This window comes from Carettochelys insculpta, chromosome 8 (genome assembly GCF_033958435.1).
Source record: "Carettochelys insculpta isolate YL-2023 chromosome 8, ASM3395843v1, whole genome shotgun sequence".
Classification (NCBI taxonomy): domain Eukaryota; kingdom Metazoa; phylum Chordata; order Testudines; family Carettochelyidae; genus Carettochelys; species Carettochelys insculpta.
In genome coordinates, this window is record NC_134144.1 from 31,335,242 (window position 1) to 31,344,893 (window position 9,652).

A 9,652-nucleotide genomic window follows, 5' to 3' on the forward strand; every position below is an offset into this window, starting at 1 on the left:
TTGGTTAATGGAGTCAAATTCGCAAATAAATTGCAGCTCAGAGATTTCTCTCTCCATTTGATTTTTGAAATTTCTTTGTTTCAGAACTGTCACCCTTAAATCTGCCACTGAGTGTCCAGGGAGATTGAAGTGTTCACCCACCGGCTTCTGTACATTACCGTACCTGATGTCTGATTTATGTCTATTTGCTCTTTTACAGAGACACTGTCCAGTTTGGCCAATGTAAATTGCAGTGGGGCATTGCTGGCACATGATGGCATATATTATATTAGTAGATGTGCAGGTAAAGGAGCCCCTGATGGTATGGTTGAAGTTAGGTCCTGTGATGATTTCACTGGTGTAGATATGTGGGCAGAGTTGGCAGCGAGGACCGTTGCAGGGGCTGGTTCCAGGCCTAGAGCCACTGGTTTGTGATTTGTAGTGGCTGGTGAGGATTTGCTTAAGGTTGGCAGGCTGTCTGTAGGCGAGGACGGGCTTGCCTCCCAAGGTCTGTGAGAGTGAAAGATCATTGTTCGGGATGGGTTGTAGATCACTGATGATGCATTTGGAGAGGCCTTAGGGAGGGGCTGTATGTGACGGCCAGTAGTGTTCTCTTGTTTTCCTTGCGTGACCTGTCTTGTAGCAGCTGGCTTCTGGGTACCCATCTGGCTCTGTCAGTCTGTTTCCTGTAATGGTCTGAAGTTGAAGAGGGAGAGGTGTAGGTTAGATATTAGGAAAAACTACTTCCCCAGGCAGGTGGTGAAGCATTGGAATGCGTTGCCTAGAGAGGTGGGGGATTCTCCATCCCTTGAGGTTTTTAAGTCCCAGCTGGACAAGGTGCTGGCTGGGATGACTTAGTTGGGGTTGATCCTGCTTGAAGCAGGGGGCTGGACTAGATGACCTCCTGAGGTCCCTTCCAGCCCTGTGATTCTGTGTTTCTGTGACTGGTGAATCAGCCCTTACAAGCTGACACCTTATATGTCCCTGTATTCATGTACTTGGTCGGCTGGGTTGCACAGCAGTGCCAAGCTGGGGCCCTTCTGGCTGTGTCTACACTACAGTTCTGTTTCAAAAGAACGTCTTTCAAAAAAGAAAACATCAAAAGATGGCCTTTCGAAATGGAGCGTCCACACACACCAGTGGGGACTGAAGGTTCGGTCCATTCTTTCGAAAGGCCTCCCGCACAATTTCAAAAGAGAGCATCCACACAGACCAGGGCACTCTCTCGAAAGAGCAGGGGCAGGGTCGCATGGCGGACAAGCCCTTCCTGGGCCACTGCCTGTTGTCCCCTTAAATGGCCCCCTCCCTGTGCCTCAGCCTGCACACCCCGAGGGCCAGCAACCCTGTTCTCAGGCAGAGAGAGAACAAGAGAGAGGGAGTGAGAGAGAGAGATTGAAGGAGGCATCCCAGGCCCCCATGGGCCCTGAGCAGCAACCCCCTTCCATCGCAGCCATGGCCAGCACCCTGACCGCAGTCCTGGATGCTGTGCTGCAGTGGCTCTGGGTGCCCACCACAATGGCCACCCTCCTGGACACCATCCTCAGGGCGCAACATTCCCAGCTGGTCCCCTGGGTCATCTGCCACCTGTGGAGCTTCCCCACAAGCAGCGACTGGGGGGACTGGCTGTGCTGGAGCACTGGGGCGATGATCAGTGGCTACAGAACTTCAGGATGACCAAAGGGACATTCCTGGAGCTGTGCCACTGGCTCACCCCAGTCCTCCAGCACCAGGACACACACCTGAGGCCGGCACACCCCCTGCACAAAAAGGTGGCTATCACCCTGTCGAAGCTGTTCACTCCGAACAGTTACCGATCCATCGGCCACCACTTCAGGGTGGGCAAAGCCACCATCAGGGCCATCCTCATTGAGGTAAGCCATGCCGAGCTCACACCTAGACTGCATGTGGGGGGGAAGCCTGGTGAGGGGCACTGCTGGGAGATGGGCGGGCACCCTGGGGATGGGGGAAATGGGGACAGACACAAGCAGGCAAGCTGTACCCCACCCCACGCTCATGAGTGCTCCCCTCCATGCCCCGCAGGTCATCAGGGAGATCAACAAGGTACTCCTGAGGCAGCTGGTTTGCGCTGAGGACCTGGATGATGCCACCCGGGGATTCCAGGAGCTGGGCTTCCCCAACTGCTTCGGGGCACTGTATGGCACCCACATCGCCATCTGGGCCCCAGAGCACAGCCACGGGGCCTATGTGACTCACAAGGGCTACCACTTGGTGGTCCTGCAGGCCCTGGTCGGCGCCAATGGCCCATTCCAGGACATCTATATGGTCTGGTCCAGCTGCACACAACGTGAGGGTCTTCAGGAACTCAGGGCTGGGATGTCGTATGGCCAAGGGGACCTTCATCCCCCAGCGGGAGCTCCCCATCGGGGAGAGTATGATGCCTCCCTGCATCATGGCAGACGTGGCTCACCCCTGCAGGCCTGGCTGATGCGGCCATACACTGGGCACACCCAGCCAAGCCAGGAGCTTTTCAATGAGCGGCTGAACCGCACCCGGAACACTGTCCAGCGGGCGTTCGGCTGCCTCAAGGGGCATTTTAGATGCCTCTGCACCTGCCTGGAGGTGGGCCTCCCCAGCGTCCCAGTGGTGGTCGGGGCCTGCTGCACCCTCCATAACCTGGTGGAGGTGAAACACAAGCCCTATATGCAGGGGTAGGCTGCCGAGACAGGGTGCAGGTAGGAACAGCCCCCTGCTGCCCCGTGCCACCAGGCCCAGCAGGATGGGGAGCATGTAAGGGAGGCCCTGCGCCAGGCCTTTGAGCAGGGACCACAGTAACCCCGCAACCCAGCACACTCCACCCCACCCGCACCCTGCACACACATGCACGCCCACCAGCACACATGCACAGGGGACACAGGGTAAACCATAAAAATAAACTATTTATTTAAAAAACTGTGCCCCTCATTTTCTAGGGGAACTATAGACGTGTGCGGGAAGGGTGAACAGGGAGAATTATGTACATGTGTGGGGGAAGGGTGAACGGGGAGACAAGGTGGGGGGCCTCACCCTCCACAGGTCTTGATGGCTGGAAGCCCCATCACCTGCACCCACCCCTTCCTCCCCGTGTCCAGCCGGGGTTGGGCCTGGGCCCGCGACACAGGGAGGTAGGGGCAGAGCTCAGGCATGGTCCCCACACCTATGCCAGGCTCAGCAGCAGGGAGTGGGGGGGTCGGGGCTCGGCCTCCAGCTGGCCAGCCCTTACCAGCAGGGTGTGGGCCAGGCAGATGAGGCTGGCTGGGGGCAGGTGGGGAGGGAGCAGGGCCTTGAGGTCAGCCTCCTCGGCGGGGGCCATTGTGGGGGAGGCAGGGGAATGAGGGATTGGGGCAGCAGGGAATCGCTGTGAGGGAGGGGTGGGGAGGGGACGCACGGGTGATGGAGTCGTGGGGGATGTGGGGGGGCAACGGGTGGCATGGGTGGGGAAGTGACCTGCAATGGAGCAGCAGCAGGGGCCAGGTGGCTGACCACAGCCTGGGTGAGGGTGACCAGGTTAGACACCACCCAGTCCCATGCCTGCTGCTCCATGGCAAGCCACTCCTGCACGACACCCGTCAGCTCCCTCAGGGTGGCTGTGTGGGCCGAGTTCCCTGCTTCCTCCTCCCTGGCCTCGTGGAGGGACCAGCGGCGGCCATGCACTGTCCTGGTCCAAGGCCTGGGCCGCTCCCCGTCGCCCTCGGTCATCGGGCTCCCCAGGCCCATCATGGGGCTGGTCTGGCTGCTGGAGCTGTGGAGACATAAAAGGAGAGGAACGGGCATTAGTCCCAGTGAGGGACCCCTTGACGCCCCCATTCTGGGGGCCCTGCAGGGACTGCGCCCAGGGTTCCCCCTCTGGGTTGCGGGAGCGCTAGCTCCCCTCTGCCACCGTCTGTCCCTCCCTGACGTGGTGGCCCATGGTGCTGTCTGGCCTGCATGGTGCTGGGTGCCACATGTCAGCCCTCTGGGGCGGGGTGATGGGGCCGTCTGGCCTGCCTGTGTCCCGGGGCTGATGTCCCTGTGGGTGGGCTGTGGCCACCCCGCACGGGACTGTGTGCCCCCTCCCCTGGCTTTGTGGCCACAGGCGTGCATGGTACATATCTGTGGGTCCCTGCAGGAACTCGGGCGAGGTGCAGTCGGAGGGGGCCAGGCTCGATGGGCCAGATGGACATAAATGACAAGGGCCCCCTTGCTTGAGCCCTCGTCATCGTTGCTGGCCTGGATCTGGGGGTGGGGAGTACCTGCAGGTGGCTGGTGGCCCAGGGCAGTCCCCCCCCTTGGTCCCTGTCTCCTCTGGCTCGGTCAGGTGGTCGGCAGTGTCCAGGTACACAGCCCAGGGTCCCACCTCGTTGGGCCCAAGGAGGCGGTCGAGTTCTTTAAAATAGGGGCAGCAGGTGGGTGCTGCCCCAACCGCCTGGCCGTGTCCCGAGCCCGGCAGTAGCCCGGCCGGAGCTCCTTGACCTTTGACCTCACCTGGTCCGGGGTCTGGGTAGGGTGACCCTGGCCAGTGAGGCCCTTGGTCAGGCACTCAAACGCAGCCGCTTTCTGGCACTGGGCCCCCATCTGCTGCAGAACCTCCTCATCTTACCACAGGGCGAGGACATGCTGCAGCTCGGTGTCAGTCCAGGAGGGGGCCTGGCACTTGGGGGGCTGGCTCCCCTCCTGCGAGGACTTACCCCAGTCCCTGGATGGCCCCTGGGATAGGCAGGAGTCCTGGCTGCTGGCCACAGTGCCGGAGGTGGTGCTGCTTCCCCCAGGGCATCGCGGCTGGCAGCGGGCTGCGGAGCAGTGTGGGTTCCCTGCTGCCTGCACGCTCTCAGCTTCCTGCCTGAAGGCTGCTGGGAGCCTGTGTCCTGAAACATGGCTGGACGCTACAGCCATAGAGCTCTGCTTGTGCTGTGAGCGGCACTGCCGTCTGCCAGCTGATCGCAGCCATGGAAGACCTGCTCTTTCAGAAGAGTGAGCCACACTTGCTCTCTTTTGAAATAATCTTTCGAAGGAGGGCACTTTTCCCATCCTGGGAACAGAGGACTGACTTCGAAAGAACAGAGGAGTTCTTTCAAAGTTAATTTCGAAAGAGCGCCGTGTTAGTAAAGATGCTCCGTGGGTTCTTTCGAAAGAAGTCGGTCTTCTGATCTGAATTTCGAATGTACTTGCTAGTGTAGACACGCTCTATGTGTCCTTGGACTCAACTACCTCCTTCATAGCCACCCCAGTTCAGTACCCCCTCCCCAATCCCCACTTTTCTGTCACAATCATTCTACTAATAACCCACTCAATGGGCAAACCCCACAGCAGTTCTGGTCACCACAGGGATCTTTTAGCTGAGGTACAAGAAGCATTGTTGCAGAGGGAATGGAGAAGCCAAAACAACACTCCTGAGGAAGAGTGAGCCAGAGAGGAAGAAAAAGAGAGAGACAACCAGTTTAACAATTAAAATTATTTATTTCTGCATAGAATATATGTTTAACATTTGCAATCGTAAATAAACTGATTATAGTTGTTAGGACTAGCAAACCATATAACTAATTATGTAAGGCAAGGTTAGGAGGCTATTCCTAGAGAGAGAAAGAGAGAGCGAGATAGATAGATAGATCTCACTATTCTGTGGAGCTTGCACTGTTTGGGGGTCCCAGATGGTGATGGGAGCTGGAGGGGGCGGTCCAGAGGGCAGGAGGCAAGCAAAGACCCCAGCACGATCAGAAAGGAGATGATGAGGTTTCAATGGAAGTGATGTAGAGTTTATATCCAGGCATCAGACCAGTTTCTTGAGCAAGGGTAGGTGTTTTTGTATAGAAAGGACAATGGTTCAAGAATAACACTAGATTTGATTATGGATAAACAGAGGCAAGACAATGGAGACAGATTATGGCTGGGTATGGGTGATGTTCCTTCAAAGAGCTCACAGTGCAACTAGGCAGTTGCAGTATTTTGGATATCAATAGAATCCATTAGTAAAATTGGTCTGATAAGGACCAAGAGCACAGGGCTGAGGGATGGTCATGCTCTGGTTCACATAAGAACGGCCATACTGGGGGCTATAACATGTTTTAAAAAGGAGCTAGATAAATTCATGGAGGTTATAGTCCTAGCCTTGATTCATTAGTCCTAGCCTTCACAGCCTCCTCTGGCAAGGAGTTCCACAGTTTGACTATATGCTGCATGAAGAAGAACTTCCTTTTACTCGTTTTAACTCCCCAAAACACAGAGCTGGTAGGTAACATCAGACATGACTTGCCTTTGGCGAATCCATGTTGACTAGTCCTGATCGCTTTTCCTCTCTTCTAAGTGCTTCAAAACGGATTCTTTGAGGATCCCCTCCATGATTTGTCCAGGGTGTCAAGTGAGGCTGAGAGGTCTGTAGTTCCCCAGGTTCTCTTTTTCTTTCCTTTTTTAAAGATGCACACTACATTTTCCTTTTTCCCAATCATCCGGAACCTCCCCTGATCGCCAGGAGTTTTCACGATAACATCAGCCAACTCCCTCAGCACCCTCTGATGCATTAGAGCCAGCCCCCATGGATTTGTGTATGTCCAGCTTTACCAAATAGTTCTTAAACTGTTCTTTCCCCACTGAGAGCTGCCCACCTCCTCCACTTAGTGTGCTGCCTCATGCAGCAGTCTGGGAGCTCACCTTGTCTGTGAAGACAGAGGCAAAAAAAGCAAGGAGTATTTCAGCATTTTCCACATCATCTGTCACTATTCACCTTCCCCATTCAGTAACTGTTCCATGCCTTCCCTGGCCACCTTGTTCCAGTCATCCAGCCCCATTTGCAGGGCAGGGGTATGCAGTCCTACCGTCAGCCCTGACTTCAACTGCTGACAGTTGAAGTTGCATAAGTCATGAAGGCCCAATAACATCTCCGAATCCTTGACTGCCAGGCAGGCCCACCACAGATGGGGTGAGGGGCAACTGCCCTCTGCCCCAACCTTTCAATGGGGCCCAGTGCTCTGTCCATTCACACCACCGCCACTGCTGCTTCAGCAACAGTAGCGGGCAAAGCTCAAGGCCCCTTTGTCGTGCCAGTAGCGCTGCTCCATGCAGCTGTGCAAGGCCCTGCGTTGCAGCCCCAGAAGTGCTAACGGTGACTGCCTTTGGCCCTGTACTTCCTCCCTCAGACCCGCTCCTTCCTGGGGCACAGAGCTGGGCCTCTCTCCCAGTCGGCCCGCTGCTGCCATGATCTCCATGACTAAATTGTCACATTAGGTGTCACAAATCACAGGTAATTAGCATGAGTGAGTAGTGTAAATGATTAGCATGAGTGAAATTAACAGTAAATTGGCTGAAAAGAGGCCATCAGCCAGTACCCTGGTAGATTATGGACTTGTTTACTACTTTGAGAACAGAAGTTGTATGCTGAAAAAAAACAAAACTGCACAAAAGGAGGCCAGCTCCTGGATTAAAAAGTTAACGTAGAAGAAACAAACACCAAGGACACTCGGTTTTTCATCGCTCATGGCTGAGGCAAGCAGAACTGGAGTGATGTAAAGAGGATGTTCCAAAATGAGTCATGGACGAGCCCACGCCTGGATTGAGGGATATGACCAAAGAACTGAGCAGCAACCCACCCAGACGGAGGGGTACGACCAATGAACTGAACATCACTGCCTCCTACCAAGAAGATAAGTATTACGTCAATTTGCCACATAAATCAGAGTCCATCTATTCAGCATAATGGGGTGACGTGTGCATAGACTCTCACCTCAGTTGACTGACCAACATAACCTGGGGTTATGTATGTTGAATGTACTTCAGTATGTGTGTGTGAATGGGCTTTAGAAATGTATCTACTTAATTGGGTTAAAAATTAGACCATTAACCATTCCAGCTACACATGACTTTTAATTTGCTTTCTAACTGTTAACTATTCAATTTAAATATGGTTTTTAAACTGTCTTAAACGCATGCAATAAAGTAGTTTGAAAAACAACCATTCTCTGAGTCCAGTCTTTGGGGTTACTGCCAGACTGATCAACTGTGCAGCAGTGCCATAGTGTGACATATGCATAAGTGATTCAGCAAAGTACACATGCTTCCCTTGTTGTATCCCAGTGATAAATTTGCCAAACTGCTCCTCCTAATCCCTGAACCAGTCAATACAGCTAGATTTAACATATTGAATGCAGCTAACGTGCACGCAGATACATTCTGAGATTCAAATCTGTGGAATACAACACATCACAAACTAAGGCAATGTTCAAAAACAACAAGAAGTCCTTTGGCACCTGATAGACCAACAATGGGCAAAGACCTGCTTTGTCGGGTCTTTGCACTAACACAGCTACCTCTCTGATACTTAAGGCAATGATAGTCTCCTCAGGTCTGATGGAATGTTCTTTCTGACTCTACACCTACCACGGCCAACACTGGCTCTTTTCAGGACCCAGCAGAAAACTGATCAGAGCAGCTCCTGCATCTGGGCAGCTGCAGCATGCGCTGCTGATAGAACGCAGAGTCCAGGTCCACTTCTGCCCCAGCTATGGCCCTGTCCTATGTTTACAAGCCATGAATGTAGGTCCTCTTTAATCTCATCTGGTCCAGTCTTATGATAAGAGTTCTGCCATTTCCCTCCTGTCAGGCAGATTCCCACTAGCACCAGGGACATCCTACCAATATGCAAAATATAGAGCTTTCTCTAGGAGGTTCTAGGGCCCAGGTCACACCCTCCATCACTACTGTACCTGTTCCTGTCTCCACTCCACTCATTGGCTCTCCTGACTACCTCCTCCCCTAACATTCCCGGTGACACTCTAGGGCCAACTGTCTGTGGTTTTTAACCCTTTCTGGCAATTCAGTTAGCTGACTGGCTGGGGTCTCCAGGGAAGAGTATGATGCAAGAGAGTACTTTTTTAAGGCAGGGGTGTGCAGCAATGGGGAAGAGGGACTATGTAAAGCAGCAGCTAATGGGAGTTACCATATAAAAAGGAGGACACCTTTGAGAAGATGTGTATCTCTGCTGGTATCTAGGTGAATACAACCTGAGTTTGTAGATACTGTTACAGATAAACTGCCGTCTCAGGGGTGTCCTCTTTTTTGAACGGTCAGATATGGTAACCCTAATTATGGGATGCTTAATGAGGGTTAGTTTTTTCAGCATAATGGGGAGTCTGGGGATCTGGCGGAAGTATCGCAGACCCCTGCGCATGGCGCCCCGCCGCAGCATACAAGCCAGCCGCGCTGCAAGAACGTGGGAATATCTGCTCCGGTTGCCCAGGCCGGCGGTTCCCTCGGGGCCGGTCGCGCGCTCACACAGCGGAACGGTGAACGGGGGGAAGGGCAGCGTCGCGCTCAGTTGAACCCAATGGGCGCACTGCCTCCCCCACAGGCGGTTGACCGAGGAATGCCGGTTAACGGCGGATGGTACAGTCCAGTCTTCATGGAACGGGTGCGCCCCTCCGCTCGCCCCCGTGCAGTTGGCGCACCAATCAGCAGGCAGAGTGCTGAGTTATGCGGCCTGTGATTGGGTGACTCTATTGTGACACAAACACCTCCCCCCGGCGAGGGCAGTGAGCGCGAAGAGCCTGTGGGGTTAGTTAATGGGAGGGAGCCCGCTAAGAAGGGTGCGAGGGACATGGGGCGGGGTGGGCCGCTGCCGGCCGTACGCCCCATGGGAGGGGCCGGCCGAGGTGCGGAGCGGGCACGGCGCTGAAAGAGAGCCGGCTGGTCGCCCTGACGGCAGCCCGCT